This window comes from Schistocerca piceifrons, chromosome X (assembly GCF_021461385.2).
Source record: "Schistocerca piceifrons isolate TAMUIC-IGC-003096 chromosome X, iqSchPice1.1, whole genome shotgun sequence".
Lineage (NCBI taxonomy): Eukaryota > Metazoa > Arthropoda > Insecta > Orthoptera > Acrididae > Schistocerca > Schistocerca piceifrons.
In genome coordinates this window covers 54,433,935-54,454,113 of record NC_060149.1, presented here as the reverse complement: position 1 = coordinate 54,454,113, position 20,179 = coordinate 54,433,935, and the positions used below count along the sequence as shown (strand labels likewise).

Here is a 20,179-nt window from a genome sequence, read left to right as displayed (position 1 = left end):
ATCACCTGTTGTAAATAGCATGTTCATCCTGGTAGGTAGTGGTTGTTCACAAAGCAGTAAATTGGTTGTCGCATGGTACTGTATCGTCCAACCGATAAATCATGAGTCAGGTGCTCTCGTCCGCGCCACAATCACACATTGTAGACGCTAGAGGTGCTGTCTGCGGAAACAAAACACTGTAACGAGGAATGTTCTGTGGTACATCCCAAAGGAGTACCACGGAACTGCAGGGATGGTCTGCGCAGTGTCTGCATAATCTCTTCCCCTTTGCTGGTATAACAGGTACCACCTTCTATTTCATAAGATGTGATTTTCAAATATCTTAGAGAAGCTCTCCGTGTGGAACTGGAACACGGTCATACATGTTTATCCCATAGTGGATAGACTTGTTAGTGAGACAGTCGAAAATCTCATTTCCTCTGATAACGTACCGCCCATGCACCCATAAGACGGTAACGTCTTCTGCAGTACTTTATACTGTCTTGTACATCGGAATGGTTGAAGGTTAAAAAATCTGAAGACTACAAAAGCAAAACTGTACGAAGAAAGAATATCATGTAACAGGCAATTGCAACGAATACAATCACAAAAGTCATAATGAGGAATGGCAGCCCACTCTTCTTCAAGAGCCGAAAGCAGAGAAGGCATGGAACTGGAGCGAAGTTGACCTTCTAACCCTTTATGACAGGGTGCATTGTAATGCTGATAACAGTCATTGCGTGCAAGTGTTCTTATACTGTGCACATTACACAACCTTTAAGCTGTGTTCAAATACTTCTGCATTCAACATTTTCTTAATCGTAATAACGGGGCCACACGCTAACCACGGAAAACGTCCCCAAGCCACTCCCTCAGTACTTCACTGTTGGCACTACACATGATGACAGGCAACGTTCTCCAGGCATTCACCAAGCCTAAACCCTTCCATCGGATTGCCACAGGATATGGCGTGACTCGTCACTCCAAATCACTCGTTTCCAGTCATTCGCTGTCCACTGGCGTCGCTTTTCACATCGACTCAAATGTCGCTTATTACTGACAACAGAAATCTGTGGCTTATGAAGAGTTGCTACACCACTGTACCCCACTTTTTAACTTCTTTCGCACAGTCATACCTTGGAACGCAGGAGTGATGCCTTCTGTTTATGTCATGCAGGTCGTTACAACAACCCTCTGCAGTGCCCGACGGTTCAAATGGCTCTGAGCACTATGGGACTTAACATCTTAGGTCATCAGTCCCATAAACTTAGAACTACTGAAACCTAACTAACCTAAGGACATCACACACATCCATGCCCGAGGCAGGATTTGAACCTGTGACCGTTGCAGCCGCGTGGTTCCGGACTGAAGCGCCTAGAACCGCTCGGCCACTACGCTCGACCGTTCCCTACCATCAGTACATGAGGTGTCTGGTCTTAGTTTAGCGCGTTGTTGTTCCTTCGCGTTAGCATGTGACAATCGCATCACCACCAGTCGCCTTGCACAACTTTAGAAGGTTTGGAATGTCCCTAATGGTTTTGTTACCCACGTGACATTCCATGACTAGCCCACGTCCCAAGTCACTCAGCTCTCTTCACCTAGCCGGCCGGAGTGGCCGAGCGGTTCTAGGCGCTACAGTTTGGAACCGCGCGACCGCTACGGTCGCAGGTTTGAATCCTGCCTCGGGCATGGGTGTGTGTGATGTCCTTAGGTAAGTTAGGTTTAAGTAGTTCTAAGTTCAAGAGGACTGGTGACCTCAGAAGTTAACCCCCATAGTGCCCAGAGCCATTTGAACCAATCTCTTCACCTACCAATTCTCCTCTCACTGCTTTTCTACAGACAACACAATAGTCTTCGCCTCCTTTTACACTTTGTATGTCTATCTTTTCAGAAATGGTTGCGGGACTAGTCTGTTCGATACGGGATGTCAAATAAAACACCTTTCAGCCGCCTAGTTGACAAACTTATTTTATTTGGCTACCAGTTTCGGCGATTTACTGCACGATCTTCAGGCCATTGACCGACGTGCACGAAGATTTAACTACGGGTCTGGTCAAAACAGGGGCGAGCATTCGAACACTTTTATCTGTAGATCTCTGCTTGCTATACCGATCTGCTTTGACCAGAATCGGTATAGCAAGCAGAAATTTACAAATACCAGTTTTCGAATGCTGGTCCCTGTTTTGACCAGAACCGAGGTTAAATCTTCCTACACATCCTACACATCGGTTAGTGGCCTGAAGATGTCGTACTAAAACGCCAAACCTGGTAGCCAAATAAAATAAGTTCGGAAACTAGACGGCTGAAAGGTGTCTGATTTGGCATCTTCCTTTTACACTGGTGCGTTCTCCTCTCGTGACATTAATGGTCAGTGCCACTTTGCATAGGGGATACTTTTGACGAGACAGTGTGTTACCAAATGCAGTACGCACATAAAAATATTTCCCAAGATAGAATATTGTATTTTGAGGACAATCAGACACTTGATTGCATTAGGATAATTTATTTGTTTGCTGCCGGTTTCGGTGAATGACCATCATTTCACACCTGAATCAACGTTAAAAAACAAAAATTACAAAAAAATCTAAAGTACAAAAAGAAAATACAAAAAGTAAGATACGAAAAGTTGAGTAATATAAGTTAAATGTAAGTCATGTTGAACCATAAAATCGCATTACCTGGCTAATTCATGAATAATAACACAGAAAAAGAAAATTTTCCCATAATTTGCAACTTTCGTCATGAACACACAACAGGAAACTGGATACGGAATAAAAGTCGCCAATGTGGGAAAATTACTGTTCTTGTGTGTTATTATTCGTCAGTTTGACAGCTAATGTGATTTTACGGTTCAACATGATTGACGTGTGATTTGTATTACTCAGTTTTTCGTAAGTTCCGTTTTGTACTTTTGTGTCTTTCCTCCGTTTTGCATATTGAGGGTTTGCTGTCATTTTTGTTTTTTTTTACGTTGCTTCAGGTGCCAGATGATGGTCATTGACTGAAACGGGAAGCAAATAAATAAATTATTCTAATACAGCCAAGTACCATGAGTTTCCTGAAACATATATCCGCTGCTGATATTTGCCTGAAGAAAACATTAGAATTTCTATATTGTCGTGCGTTCTTCTCTTATTCATCGCTGAAGCGCAAATGTCGAGTTTTGATGAAGTTATTAAAATACAGCGGAATGGAGCAGCTCGTGTATAGGTCGTGCTTATGTGTTCACTCTGGCTTTTGATATTGGTCAACTTCAGTGCAGACACGCCGGAAATGAATATCTATACGCTGCACTTGTCAACTGTCCATACTGTTCCACTGCGCTGTTATTTAATCTCGTCATTGAATCTCCACATTTTGACTTAGAGAATAAGAACAGAACGCACGACAGCACAGAAACTTATATTTTGGGAAATATGACTGTACGTTACTGGATGTTTCAGGCACTTGACAATAGTTGTCTATTTTTGTTCTTGATTGGTTTGCCCCGCATGTGGCATTATTTCTTCCTCTAAAACGCCACTTTCATTTTCCACATCACCATCGCTGTCGTTCTCTGCAGCACAGTAGGTAACGATGCTTATTCCGTCGTTTTTCGTCATGCTGCAACTACTATCACTGTCACATTGCAACCAGGCATCTACGCCACTGTTGTCCACATCTGAACAACCAAGAATGTTTGCTAACACTTCAGTGAATTCAGAGGTGTTGACAACTTCACAAACTTTGGCGGTGGAATCACAAATAGCAGGTCGTACTGTTTTCCATTACTTCAGAACCGATAGTTCAGTAATTTGATCCCAAGAAATTGCAACCATAAAAGGTACTTCATTGATATTTACCGATTTCAATACAAATGGCTCTGAGCACTATGGGACTTAACATCTATGGTCATCAGTCCCCGATCTCAATACAGAAATCGCACCAACTTCTCCCTCTTCTTCTAATTTACCTAGTAACTGTCTTTTGTTTACATATTTGGTGTTCTCCGGTTCTTCCAGCAACATTTTGTCCATCGAAACAACCATTTTCTTTCACTCACGCACACTCAAAACACGTGAACAAAAGAACAGTACCGGAACAGCTTCTTAACTCTATAAGGAACAGAGCCATAGCAACCACAGTATCTGTAGCTGGAAGCTTGGGAACAGCAATCTCTATGCTACCTGCGGTGCCAACGTAATAACTGTACATATACCAGATCCTACCAAGTGCATACCGCGTATTTTCGAGTTAAAAAGGGAAAAAAAGTTAGTCCGGATAAATCGGAAATCCGGATTAACGAGGCCCGGATAAACAAGGTTATTGTGTAGAACACTAATGCAGAGTTTCACAGATAAACGAGCTTGATGGGTAGTGTAACAGATACACCTCCGTATTTTAAAATAATTTTTACACGGTTCCAGCCGTTCGAGCTGTGGTACTTCCCATTTAAATCAATCGCAACCACAAACAGTCTGTCGCCACTTACCAGTCGGCGTACGCTCTTTCACTTTCTGCATCCTTACGACGAATAAAAACAAATAGATAGATTACGAATAAATTAAAGTATGAACGACGTAGGCTGCGATAACAATGGTGATGTTACTGATGACAGTGCCACTAAAGCTGAATTACTAAATACGGTTTTCTGAAATTCCTACACCAAAGAAGACGAAGTAAATATTCCAGAATTCGAACCAAGAACAACTTCCAACTTCAGTAAGTTAGAAATAGATATCCTCGGTGTAGCAAAGCAGCTTATATCACGTAGTAAAGATAAGTCCTCAGGTCCTGATTGTATACCAGTCAGCTTCCTCTCAGAATACGCTTATACAATCGCTCCATATTTAGCAGTCACATACAACCGATCGCTCGTTCAAAGATCCATACCTAAAGACTGGAAAGTTGCATAAGTCACACCAATACCCAAGAATGGAAATAGAAGTAATTCACTGAATTACAGACTCATATTGCTAACGTCGATTTGCAGTAGGATTTTCGGGCATATACTGTGTTCGAGCATTATGAGTTATCTCGAAGAAAACGACTTATTGACAAACAGCCAACACGGATTCAGAAAATATCTTTCTTGTGAAACACAACTAGCTCTTTATTCTCACAAAGTTAATGAATGTTACTGACAGAGTGTGTCAAACTGGTTCCATAGTTTTAAATTTCGAGGAGGCATTTGACACTGTACCCCACAAGCGACTTCTAATAAAATGGCGTGCCTATGGACTATCGTCTCAGTTGTGCTACTGCATGCGTGATTTCCAGCCAGATAGGTCACAATTCCTTGTAGCTGAAGGACACTCATTGAGTAAAACAAAAGTAATATCTGGCGTTCCCAAGAGAGTGTTATAGGCTCTCTGCTGTTCCTGTTCTATATAAACGATTTAGAATGCAATCTGAGTAGCACTCGTAGGCTGTTTGCACATGATGTTGTCAATTACCGTCTTATAAAGTGATCAGATGATCTAAAGAAATTTCAAAACAATTTAGACAAGATATCTGAATCGTGAGAAAAGTGGCAGTTGACTCAAAATTATGAAAAATGTGAAGTCATCCACATGAGTACCAAAAGAATTCCACTAAATTTCGCTTACACGATAAATCACACAAATCTAAAGGCTGTAAATTCAACTAAATAGTTAAGGATTACAATTACGAACAACTTATATTGGAACGATCACATAGATAATGTTGTTGGTAAAGCAGACCAAAGACTAATATGTATTGGCAGAACACTTAGAAAATGCAACAGGTCTTCTAAAGTGACTGCCTATTCCGCGCTTTTACGTCCTCTTCTGAAATATTGCTCTGCGCTGCAGGATCTTCATCAGATAGGATCGACGCAGGACTCCGAAAAAGTTCAAAGAAGGGCAGCTCGTTTTGTACTGCAGCGAAACAGGGAAGAGAGCGCCACGGATATGATATGCGAATTGGGGTTTTTCGCTGTCGCAGGATCTTCTTATCAGATGCCAGTTGTCAAATTTCTCCTCAGAATGTGAAAATATTTTGTTGGCGCCCACCAACATATGGAGGAATGCTCGTCATAATAAAATAAGAGAAGTCAGAGCTCACACGGAAAAATTTAAATGTTCGTTTTTCCCACGCTCTGCTCGAGAGTGGAACGGTAGAGAAATAGCTTGAAGTTCGATGAACTCTCTGCCAGACCCTTAATTGTGATTCGTAGAATACTCATGCACATGCAGATGTAGATGTAGAACATCACATTTATTCTGTACCTCATCTACGCCTGTGTCTGTGGAAAGTTCAAACACGAGCGGCGAAATTCCGAAGAGAAACACTTAACTTTGGAAATGATAATAAATTCAAAAACACTGCGAACCATAAAACTGATGCATCACGTAATACAAGAGTTGATAATTTCCTAACCCTGCTACCATTGTGCTCTCCAAACTTCGTATTTATTTTGTACATTTTAAAATGATTGCTTCAAACAGGAATCGTCGGTTACTTTTTAGTTAACACTGAAATAATATCGTTTGTGTATCACTGTACCGTAATTAATAAACAAAGCATTTCCCTAAGATTTCTATTTTTTATTGTTATTTGAGCTTGGGCTATACCACACGGGAAACCTTTCTCCCCTTCGTAGTGGCCAACGTTCATTGTCACATGTCGGCTTATCGTTGCTACCTGTCATTGAAATGAGTCTTGTGCTCCCCTGTAATAGGGAAACAAACGACATGATGCTTCCAAACCGCTGCAGTGTCCGCCTTATGGTATAAAACTTCATGCTGTTGAAGTGAAAAAATGAAGTAGCAAATGAATGTGAGTTTTGTAATGTAAACATGACAATGTACCTCATCAGATGTCAGTATAGTAAATGAACCTATGGTATTAGGTCAAAGATGTACAAGCGGCGAAAGCATTCTCAGTTCTGTCCTTTGGAACCCACCGTATGTTGCCAAATGTTTTTGAATAATTCAGAAATTAAAAATTCATCGATTCATAGTGGGAAGCGTGGAGCGAAATTACGTCGTTTACGGAGTCGCCACCCACAACGGATCACGCACTGGCCTCATACCTCTGTTTAATGACGATCAGCATCGATGTTGAGCAGATGAGCTCGTGCGAGGCTACGCCAAGTAACACCCACGTAAATGATAGACGGATAGGAGACGTATGCATGAGATTTGTCTAGTGATATTTGACGTTTTTCGAAAACGGAAGAGAAAATTAGTATACTACTCTTATCAGCTGTACGGTATTACAAACAGTGCGTCCGCGTGACACTTGAACGCATTCACTGGCTCCTACATGACTTGTGTATAGACTCATATGATGTGAGTTGATGGCAACTTCGGGAATGACGCAGATCCCATGAAGTCATGCACGCAATCTGTTATCGTCTCACAACAGTATTGGGTGTATATTTATGGTGGTATTTAAGTCCCCTGACGAGTTCTAGCTAATCTCTGATGAAAATTTACCATGTCCAGCTAAACTCTTTAAGGACTTCATGTAACTGACGAACATTTGTGTTTTCCAGAATGGCATAGCGGATCAGTCTGTAGTATGTCTCACATTTCTGCAGTAAATTTGTGACCATTTTGTTTATTCACATTTTAGTATGTTTAAAAAAAAACACATTAGTCCCATTCACTACTTCAATGAGTTACTATTAACAAGCTCTGTTTAGACGTCTTTCCTACAGTCATGTGATTACTTCGATTCATCCTAGCCGATACACAGCCATGAGTGAGCGGACACAGCAGTAATCCCTGTTTCTAACTCGTTTAGTCTGTCGGTATTCACTGATTGATGGTATTTACCCGAGGCGGCAAAAATTCTCTACAATATTTGTGTGAATAGATAATATATTGCTTAGTAGAATACTTGTCAGTGACATCATCCAAATGTTTGTCTTTTATTTGATGAACACCAATCTCTATGGTCGACGATGGTGGTGCATGTTGGCGCAGCAGTGGTTGACTGACATAGATGGTTAAAATGGTAGTGAGTGAAGAAATTTTCATCATATGAATTTGGTTGGCAACTGGTGGAGAGACAGAAGCGTGCAGCTGCTGATCACCAGCTTGTGCACCAATATTCCCGGTTAAAGACAAAATCTCCCTACGGAATTAACTGAAAAACGGAATATGACTCAATTGCTGAATACATGTCCGTCGAGTAGGTTATTGTTCTTGGTGCTCTTCGAGGGGAGTGAGATATTTTTTGGCTTCGAATTTTGTCCTCTTTCTTCCTCAAAACAACACAACACTACACAAGCACTTTCCAAAACCACCCACATCAAAAACGTACAACTAAGACACAGTACTCTCCGAGGAAGTGTATGTGATGCGTGAAGAAAGAAATCCTTTCTTTTTAGGTGACTGAACCGCACTTCGGTGATTCCTAGCCAACAAAGCCACACTGACCTCTTTTTCCTTTTGTAGAAATATTCACATCTGCTTATTTACTTCGCCTAAAATTTTGCACTGCTCGAATTTCAGAATTAGAGGTTCGTACGATGTAAGAGGCTTATCTCACTAGGGGTAAGATAGATACCGCCTACAGGAAAATTAAAGAGACCTTTGGAGATAAGAGAACGACTTGTATGAATATCAAGAGCTCAGATGGAAACCCAGTTCTAAGCAAAGAAGGGAAAGCAGAAAGGTGGAAGGAGTATATAGAGGGTCTATACAAGGGTGATGTACTTGAGGACAATATTATGGAAATGGAAGAGGATGTAGATGAAGATGAAATGGGTGATATGATACTGCGTGAAGAGTTTGACAGAGCACTGAAAGACCTGAGTCGAAACAAGGCCCCCGGAGTAGACAATATTCCATTGGAACTACTGACGGCCGTGGGAGAGCCAGTCCTGACAAAACTCTACCATCTGGTGAGCAAGATGTATGAAACAGGCGAAATACCCTCAGACTTCAAGAAGAATATAATAATTCCAATCCCAAAGAAAGCAGGTGTTGACAGATGTGAAAATTATCGAACTATCAGCTTAATAAGTCACAGCTGCAAAGTACTAACACGAATTCTTTACAGACGAATGGAAAAACTGGTAGAAGCCAACCTCGGGGAAGATCAGTTTGGATTCCGTAGAAACACTGGAACACGTGAGGCAATACTGACCTTACGACTTATCTTAGAAGAAAGATTAAGGAAAGGCAAACCTACGTTTCTAGCATTTGTAGACTTAGAGAAAGCTTTTGACAATGTTGACTGGAATACTCTCTTTCAAATTCTAAAGGTGGCAGGGGTAAAATACAGGGAGCGAAAGGCTATTTACAATTTGTACAGAAACCAGATGGCAGTTATAAGAGTCGAGGGACATGAAAGGGAAGCAGTGGTTGGGAAGGGAGTAAGACAGGGTTGTAGCCTCTCCCCGATGTTGTTCAATCTGTATATTGAGCAAGCAGTAAAGGAAACAAAAGAAAAATTAGGAGTAGGTATTAAAATTCATGGAGAAGAAATAAAAACTTTGAGGTTCGCCGATGACATTGTAATTCTGTCAGAGACAGCAAAGGACTTGGAAGAGCAGTTGAATGGAATGGACAGTGTCTTGAAAGGAGGATACAAGATGAACATCAACAAAAGCAAAACAAGGATAATGTAATGTAGTCTAATTAAGTCGGGTGATGCTGAGGGAATTAGATTAGGAAATGAGGCACTTAAAGTAGTAAAGGAGTTTTGCTATTTGGGGAGCAAAATAACTGATGATGGTCGAAGTAGAGAGGATATAAAATGTAGGCTGGCAATGGCAAGGAAAGCGTTTCTGAAGAAGAGAAATTTGTTAACATCCAGTATTGATTTAAGTGTCAGGAAGTCATTTCTGAAAGTATTCGTATGGAGTGTAGCCATGTATGGAAGTGAAACATGGACGATAAATAGTTTGGACAAGAAGAGAATAGAAGCTTTCGAAATGTGGTGCTACAGAAGAATGCTGAAGGTTAGATGGGTAGATCACATAACTAATGAGGAAGTATTGAATAGGATTGGGGAGAAGAGAAGTTTGTGGCACAACTTGACCAGAAGAAGGGATCGGTTGGTAGGACATGTTCTGAGGCATCAAGGGATCACAAATTTAGTATTGGAGGGCAGCGTGGAGGGTAAAAATCGTAGAGGGAGACCAAGAGATGAATACACTAAGCAGATTCAGAAGGATGTAGGTTGCAGTAGGTACTGGGAGATGAAAAAGCTTGCACAGGATAGAGTAGCATGGAGAGCTGCATCAAACCAGTCTCAGGACTGAAGACCACAACAACAACAATAACAACGATGTAACAGTGACTCATTAGCACGCACCTGTGGCATTTATGTTAATTTTATTCAAATACGTCACGTATAATCTCTGTCCCGAGAAATATGCTTCAGTCGTGACGTGGAAGTCTCTTATATTGTTTCGTATTAGGACAAAGTGAAATTTTCATGTCACACAGTGGCGATACAAGAAATCCTGTTATCCCACGTAACACCAGAACAATGACATTCGAGCCCACTGTGATCTGCACACACTTGTATAACAAAACTACTGCAACCAAGGTCACTACGGAGATGCCACAGCTTTGAAGGTGCAGTGAGACAGGGACAAGTAAAATTAATATTGCATTAGCTGTAACAGTATTTGTACATCCAACACCCCACCTCCCGATCTTATAAACGCGAAATATGAAAAAAACAATTTATGCTAACATCATGAATTATGACCATGTGGAACCGAACTGTGGCTCTTCATGTATACTATCCCAATAGTAATGGGTAACTCTGGTTGTACCACAGCCTAGTCTTGTGTAACGAACTGCTCAGAGACGTTTCAACAAAACCATGACATAGAGGGAGAAGTGCCCGTCATCTTGAAGTCCCAGAACTATGGAGCAAGAAAGCGTATTCTGAGTGCAAAGGCACGCATTCGGTATTCTGACGTTGCGGAATGCGCTAGCCATCACCTCGAAAATCATAAGTTGGGACACCTTACAGTAGTCGCAGGCAGCGGAGAAAAGCTGACCGGACGAGAAAACCAGGACAAATGAAATCACTCAACGGTTACGGCCGGAACCGGCCGCTGTGGTCGAGCGGTTCTAGGCGCTTCAGTCTGGAACCGCAAGACCGCTACGGTCGCCGGTTCGAATCTTGCCTCGGGCATGGTTGTGTGTGATGTCCTTAGGTAAGTTAGGTTTAAGTACTTCCAAGTTCTAGTGGACTGATGACCTCAGATGTTAAGTCCCATAGTGCTCAGAGCCATTTGAACCATTTAGTTACAGCCGGTTGCTCTAGCATATTATGATTTCTGGGCTGAAGTGCTACTGCGGGGAAACCTCAGTTACCACTGCGTAATGTCAGGGTACACGTTTTCCGAGTACACCGACATGTTTTTCACTGCGGTGAAAGTGGACGAAATGGTCGATTAGCACGACGCTGTCACGAACGATTTCCGGGTCGTGCCCGTCCACCACACGCCACTTTTGCAAAGTTGGAACAGCGACTTCAGGGAACCGGCACCTTCAAGGCTAATTGGGCCCATTGTGGTCGTCACTGGACGCGCCGCACTGTTGACGTGGAAGAGGGAGTCCTCTATTTGGTCGATTAGAACCCGTCGACGAGTACCTGCAACATCGCAGGTTCGGTGACGTAGCCCAAAGCAGCGTCTGGCGAGTTCTCCATGAACAGCAACTTCAGAGGGTGGAGACAATGGGAAATTTGGAAATTTGGTATAATCTCTGTGTGACCAAACTGCTGAGGTCATCTGTCCCTAGGCTTACACACTACTTAGGCTAACTTAAACTAAATTACGCTAACGACAACACACACACCCATGCCCTAGGGAGGACTCGAACCTCCGACGGGGGCAGCCGCGCGAACTGTGGCAAGGCGCCCAAGAGCGTACGGCTATTCCGTGCGGCGGAGGCATTGGGACCATCTGATTTTGCACCACGTACCGAATACTGCGCATGCAATACTGATTCGTTAGCCACCACGATCACCTGATTTTGCACCTACGGACTTTCTCCTTTGGGGCTACTTGAAGAGCGTTGTTGACGAGACTCCTGTAGAGTCACAGGACGATCTTCTTTCCCGTGTAATGGCTGCAGCAGAGGTCATTCAGGACACTCCAGGAATTTTGGACCTTGTGGATGTGAACATTGTTCACAGATACTGCATCCTGACTTCCTGGGAGCCGATTCACCCGCAAAACGTAGAGGTCACACAACGAGCTCTACACTGTAAACAAGTGTATTCGATATTTCTACTTTTCGGAAGAGCTTTCGATTAGTACGACACCAGTACTTGGTAAAGAATGTATCTTTGTGTGGGATATATACAGGGTTTTTATAACAAAAAGTGTGCAACATTCCCACAGGAAATGCGGAGGTCAAAACTAAAAAAAATTCCTATAAACACATGTGCGGAAAAGAAAACTTCTTGAGATATCCGACATTCTCTCCTATGAGTGTTCTCTGTCTATTATCACTGCAGGAGCTGTTTATGTGGTTACTACTAATTTTTGCACATTCTTCAAGCCTCACTCCTAAAGAATCACAAACTGGCTATCGTCAGCTTTGCTCGTATACACGGACACACGCTTCTCTAATGTGTACTCGTTATCTATGGGCGTGGTATACAGCAATGCCTTTAAAGGTCACTAATATCAGAAATGTAAGGGGTTACAGTCAGGTGAACGGAAAGACCATGCTGCTTCAGCTCCTCTACCAATTCATTTCTCATTAAAATTTTGTGTTAGGTACCATTACAAGGGGAGTAGAAAATGAGACGGTGCCCCGTCGTGCATAAACTAACATCCGTTATCTTTCTGCAAAGGTTAAATTCTACAGTAGTGCGTGTAATTTGTTGTGCACTAATGGTTGATAAACCACACCTGTTAATTTGTCCGGTAAAGTGTCCAGCCCTATAAGTCCGTAACCTAAAATTCATACCCACGCATGCATTCTAAAGCTAAAGTGATGCCTTGCTTCCACGATCGATTTTCATCTGACCATTCGCGGTTATTGTGTAAAAGCCCCTCAGCGTATATCCTGTTTCATTCGAAATGAGACGCAGGCTTTGAACTGCGGATCTTGTACTCTCCGTCTTGGTGCACTTGTGGTTTGAGACCTTGCATACGCTGTAAGCGGTATGGATAAAGTAACTGCTCGAGCAGAACTGACCTCGCAGGGACGTGGTTTGTACCTCGAGCAGCTCCAGCCCTTCACAAACTTGTTTGACGGTCATCTCCTATTTGTCGTAACACTCGCTTCACCATATCCGGCGTGCCAGCTGTGCAAGATCTACATCGATCCCTTGTTGATGGATCAACCTGCTGAATAATTTTTTTTAGATAGACTGCGTGTTGAAGAAGACGTTCAGCGTACACGACACATGATCATCGGTTAACTTCGTCGGCTAAACAATAGCAGAATACTTGTCTACCATTTCCCGGGTCGAATAATAGGAATCCGTTTAACTGACCACGCTGTCCACACCCTAGGGAAATACTAATCCTATCCTGATGCCAACATGAGCTCAGAACGATATGTCGGGACAGCTGTGAGTGCTACGTCTAACTACACCGTAACAGTCAGAATAGTCTCTTGGGAGAATTTAAAAGGGATGCCGTAAATTCATTGGGAAGACGTTCGAAGAAAGGCAAAGAATGTCTCTAAAAGCAACCCCGCAGATTCCAAGAATCCTTTTCCTGCCGCTTGGAGACCGCTTCATACATGAATGGAACGGGAAAATTCGTGGTGTAAGAAATACCCTGAGCCATATAATTCGTAGTAATTTACAGAGTGTAGCTATATAGCAACACACTATTACATATGGGCCGGCCGGAGTGGCCGATCGGTTCTAGGCGCTACAGTCTGGAACCGCTCGACCGCTACGGTCGCAGGTTCGAATCCTGCCTCGGGCATGGATGTGTGTGATGTCCTTAGGTTAGTTAGGTTTAAGTAGTTCTAAGTTCTAGGGGACTGATGACCTCAGAAATTACGTCCCATAGTGCTCAGAGCCATTTGAACTATTACATATGGTTTTATGGAGTGAAGTAATAAGGTCCTTTGGGATTTCTTCGTGTCAGGAAATGTTATTTGAGCCTACATATTGTGCTGATCTCTAGATAAAACCGACGTGAATTCTTCTTAAGTGCAGATTAGCGTACAAATGTAAGTATATTAAGGACCAGCAGAGAAGAGCTTATGTCAAATTCACTGAACTGAAACAACTTGTTAGATTCTTTCAGGAACACAAATACGAGGGAAATTCAATAAGTAACGCAACACATTTTTTTTTTCTGAAAGCAGGTTGGTGTTATTCAGGATTCCAATACACCATATTATTCCCCACTTTTTGGCTACAAAACCCTATTTTTCGACATAATATTCTTTCAGTGTGACAGCTCTACGCCACCTTACTGTGAAAGCCTGTACGCCCGCGTAGTACCATTCTACATGCTGACGTTGGAACCAACGTCTTGTTGCATTAATAACCTCACCATCATCCGCGTACTGCTTCCTGCGGAGTGCATCCTTCCCTGGGCCAGACAGATTGACGTCAGACGATGCGAATTCCGGGTTGTAGGCTGGATGAGGAAGTACAGTTCAGTGAAGTTCTGTGAGCTTCTCTGAGGTGCGCAGACTCGAGTGAGGCCTTGCGTTGTCATTGAGAAGGAGAAGTTCTTTTGCATTTTTGTGGCGACGAACACTAGAAGCCGTTTCTTCAATTTCCTGAGAGTAGCACAATACACTTCAGAGCTGATCGTTGCACCATGAGGGAGGGCATCAAACAGAATAACCCCTTCAGAGTACCAGAAGACGGTCACCATGACTTGTCGGCTGAGGGTGCGACTACGAACTTTTTCTTCGGAGGAGAGGTGGTGTGGCGCCACTCCATGGGTTGCCGTTTTGGTTCCCAGTTCGAAGTGATGAACACATGTTTCGTCGTCTGTGACGAAGTTTCAAACCGTCGTCATGATCAGCGTAGTAACGCGCAAGCAGCTCCGTGCTGATGTTCCTTCGTTGCTCCTTATGGTCTTCCGTTAGGCGGCGATAAACCCAGCGGGGATACACCTTTGAGGACCCCAACTGGCTGACGAGTGTGTCAGCACTACAAACAGATCGAATGAGAGTGTCCGCACGTTCCAACATTGCAGGAGCCACCGCTGTGCGCGTCCGACCAGCACGCGGGAGATCGGAGAGGTTTCCTGACCTTGTTACGATGATGACAGAAGCCTCACCCAACGACTCATCGTGCTTTTGTTCACTGCCACGTCTCTGTTGACGCAAGTGCCTGTGAAAATCTGCGGTGCCCTGGTTTTCCGCCAAAAGAAGCTGAGTGACAGCCCTTGCTTGAAACACACCTCCGTTTCAGACGCCATTTTGAAGGCTACGTATAGGACCGGCACCTACAGGAACTATAGGGGCTGAAGCGGGAATATTCCATGATATCCCACAACAAATTCTGCATTTTTTCAATCGAAATTATCTGAGAAAAAATGTTGCATTATAAAGTACGACATTTTTGGTATCCCATTCCCTTCATGTAACCGACATTTCTGAAAAGCTACTAAATATTTTAAATGTATTGCAAATCGTTAGTCGCTTTAGACTCCGCCACCTTATACATCATAATATATCATGAAATTTTACCTTTTTGCCGTAGGTATGAGGGTAAACAAATGCTCCTTTTTACAAAAAAAAGGAAACTTTTCGAATAGCATTTATTTCATCTCACGTTACCGGAAAATGTACTAGAAGTTTTCTTTATTCGTGGACTAATATAAATTGGTAAATCTGGTTTACTTCTTAATTATTGCTGACTTTTCCTCCCACACTAATATATTGTGACGCGTGCTATAGCTGTATAGTCACAATCTGAGACCGCTACGTAATGCGGCTTTAACCGACAGATGTCATAAGAGACGCACCCGACAGCGTAAAACGGGGTGGGGAGTGCTGCGTTGTCAGTAGAGAAGCACGTATAGCAGAATGGGTGGGTCGAGAGTGCTCGCTAACTCGGAATGTGAACTAGTCACTCTATGTCACAGAAGTAACAAATCCATCTGGGACATTCGGTTTTATAAAGCTGTACAAGCCGACTGTTGATGATGTGACTGTGAAGTAGAAACACGGGGGAACAACCACAACAAAACCAAAAACAGGCAGACCACATGTACTGACTGTGTGCGGAGGGTGGTTGTAAAAAGTAGCATGAAATTAGTGGAAGGAGTCATTCGTGTGTTCCAAAATGCCACTAGGATTCCAGCCAGCACAATGGCTGCTCGTAGGGATTTCAAAATAATGGGGCACATCACTACCTCCTCTAGTTTGGGCTGTTCAGGAAGAATGGGCTGCCCTCTCTTCACAGGCATTCAGACACCTCGTATAAAGTGTCCCCAACAGAGTCAAGCCATAGTAAAACGAAGGACACACCTCATATTAATGTCCACAAATAAGTGTCCTCATAATTTTAATCAGATAGTGTATTCTCCAGCTATCTCCGCATGTGCTAGGTAACACTCCCATACGATCTGGAGTCCGTATCACGCGTCGACGACTATTTTAACACGAGGAGAGACATTAGGCAACATTTAGTAACTAATTATCTTCATTAGTTGGTCGGTATTACTTCTGTGTATGTGACTTACGAACAAAAACAGCGTATCAAACTACTTTCCCACTGTAAATCGTCACTTGTGGTGCCGACGAAAAGAAGTATCTGGCAATGGAATAGTTTTAATAACTCTTAATAAGGCTGTGAGCTCTAAATGTGCTTCACACGTATGCCAACTCAGTGTCGGTACAAATAAGCTGTCCGTGACCAGCATTTACTTGGCGGATCTAATGCACTTAGTTCTGCCAAGCGACTGAGCGCTTGTAGCTACGAGCAGACGCAACGCATCGCTAAACCGCCATTACGTATGGGCGCACATGCACAGTGTAAATCGCAACACAAAGAGAAGAGACAGAACCGTTCTCCGCACCGCACTAGAATCTGCCTCGTGCCGCACACTGATGTACAGGTCGTGTAATTTAAACTAAATTCCAACTTACAGACGTATTTTACGCCTCATTGCGCTGCAGAAACTGGCTGTCTCTATTTCGCTTTCCTTTTCTTTTTCTCTCAGTGTATGAACATACATCGAGATCAATGACCTTCCGTATATGACGTACAATTTGTTGCAAGTTTAATAGCCTTTTGTTCAAACGCAATCCAGCATCACGTTCTCGGTTCAAGGACATATCCCTCTGTCTTAGACTTCATGAGAATATTTACCTCGACTGTTGACACGACTGCCACATATTCCATCTTTCGTAGATTGACCCGCAGAGTATGAAACTTGCCACTGTTGTTTCCTTTGCGCAGGGAGATCTGTACATTGAAGCTCTTCATACATAGCTTTTGCTTGATGGAGTAATAATAATAAACTGATTACGATCGAAGTCCGTGTTACATGGAGTCGGATATGCTGTAATTTACTGGCTGTCTAATGCGAAAGCTCACAAACAGGCACTGTCTGACTGTACGAAGCTTCGAACGTTTCCAGGTGATATCTCCTGTGATTTTTTCCTTGTAAGGTTCCTCGATAGGGGTCACCAGCCTCGCTTTGAGCCGCGATGGCAGCTAGTTAAATTTCAACATGCAGCACCTGGATTGGAAATACCGTTAACAGTCCCACTTAACATCCAACTAGCCTCTTGCAGGATTCCTGTCAATCTTAACAAATAAAAAAGTGTCTAGTTCCACCATACAAAGATCAGAAAGCGACTGAAAATTCACATACTTCAATCGTCAGAGAAACACTATAGTTTATTTGCGCTTTATAAACCTCTCAAAGCCCGTTTCTTTGGCCAGCAACTCTTCCCGGGACCTCTTCGTTCTCCAGCCTGCCACAATTTGGGCCTATCAGCCGTACAATCTACCGCGAAAATCACAGCTGGCGATCTTTCTTCAGCACAGCCTGCGCTAACTTCCACAAATGGAACACGAATCGGACGATAACACTTAACTGAAGGTTCGTTCTTACATTCTCGAAGATCCATTTGCAAGATAACGGCAGAGCATCGAACCACAGTTCGATAAAAAGTGTCCGCTCCATCTGGACCTACATGAGACAGATAGCTCCCGTTAACAAAACTGTTTATAAAACCTATTAGGCAACGGAAACGCTAGCTATTTCAATGAAAAACAGTTATTTAAATGACATCCAAATGGGAGCAAGTAAATGGTTTACCGTATCGGTACCTCTACGTTCACACTACCTAACATGGAATTGGAGAGAATTTCTAAATAATTAAATTCAAGGTGAAATTACTACATTTATACCCTCTATATGTATTCACATGAGATCAACAAGATACAGTAATTTGATATAGCAAAGGCTAGTGGGATAATAAGGTCATACCATACACGAACATTGCCGTAGGTGCCGGCCGTAGTAGCCGAGCGGTTCTAGGCGCTTCAGTCCGGAACCGCGCTACTGCTACGGTCGCAGGTTCGAATCCTGCCTCGGGCATGGGTGTGTGTGATGTCCTTAGGTTAGTTAGGTTTAAGTAGTTCTAAGTTCTAGGGGACTGATGACCTCAGATGTTAAGTCCCATAGTGCTCAGAGCTATTTGAACCATTGCCGTAGGTAATTAGCACAGCACACAAATCAAAAAAGGTCTGGCATCACCTGTACCTGTACAGAAAATTGGAATAGAGATCAACATAAACATCATTTCCGCCCTTTTCATTGCTCATGAAAACCACACATTGCATGTTGTACCACCATGCAGAGAGACCTTCAGAGGTGGTGGTCCAGATTGCTGTATACACCGGTATCTCTAATACCCAGTAGCACGTCCTCTTGCATTGACGCATGTCTGTATTCGTCATGGCATACTATCCACAAGTTCATCAAGGCACTGTTGTTCCAGATTGTCCCACTCCTCAACGCCGATTCGGCGTTCATCCTTCAGAGTGGTTGCTGGGTCACGTCGTCCATAAACAGCCTCTTTCAATCTATCCCAGGCATGTTCGATAGGGAGAACATGCTGGCCACTATCGTCGAGCGATGTTGTTATCCTGAAGGAAGTCATTCACAAGATGTGCACCATGGGGGCGCGAATTGTCGTCCATGAAGACGAATGCCTCGCCAATATGCTACCGATATGGTTGCACTATCGGTCGGAGGATGGCATTCACGTATCGTACAGCCGCTACGGCGCCTTCCATGACCACCAGCGGAGTACGTCGACCTCACACAATGCCACCCAAAACAGCAGGGAACCCCCATCTTGCTGCACCCGCTGGACAGTGTGTCTAAGGCGTTCAGCCTGACTGTGGTGTCTCCAAACACGTCTCCGACGATTGTCTGGTTGAAGCCATATGCGACTCTCATCAGCGAAGAGAACGTGAAGCCAATCCTGAGCAGTCCATTCGGCATGTTGTTGGGCCCATTTGTACCGCGTTGCATGGTGTCATAGTTGCAAAGATGGACCTCGCCATGGATGTTGGGAGTGAAGTTGGGCATCATGCAGCCTATTGCGCACAGTTTGAGTCGTAACACGACGCCCTGTGGTTGCACGAAAAGTATTATTCAACATGTTGGCGTTGCTGTCAGGGTTCCTTCGAGCCATAATCCGTAGGTAGCCGTCATTCACAGCAGCAGTAGCCCTTGGGCGGCCTGAGCGAGGCACGTCATCGACATTTTCTGTCTCTCTGTATCTCCTCCATGTTCGAACAACATAGCTTTGGTTCAGTCCGAGACGCCTGGACACTTCCCTTGTTGAGAGCCCTTCCTGGCACAAAGTAACAATGCGGACGCGATGGAATCGCAGTATTGACCGTCTAGGCATGGTTGAACTACAAACAACTACACTCCTGGAAATTGAAATAAGAACACCGTGAATTCATTGTCCCAGGAAGGGGAAACTTTATTGACACATTCCTGGGGTCAGATACATCACATGATCACACTGACAGAACCACAGGCACATAGACACAGGCAACAGAGCATGCACAATGTCGGCACTAGTACAGTGTATATCCACCTTTCGCAGCAATGCAGGCTGCTATTCTCCCATGGAGACGATCGTAGAGATGCTGGATGTAGTCCTGTGGAACGGCTTGCCATGCCATTTCCACCTGGCGCCTCAGTTGGACCAGCGTTCGTGCTGGACGTGCAGACCGCGTGAGACGACGCTTCATCCAGTCCCAAACATGCTCAATGGGGGACAGATCCGGAGATCTTGCTGGC

At 43.5% G+C, this 20,179-nt stretch overlaps 1 protein-coding gene across 1 annotated transcript in view; it reads left to right on the top strand.

The window, feature by feature from the left end:
• LOC124722173 overlaps window positions 1-20,179 on the top strand; it is a 294,914-nt gene that overhangs the window by 247,750 nt on the left and 26,985 nt on the right. The gene's annotated exons all lie outside the window — the stretch shown is intronic.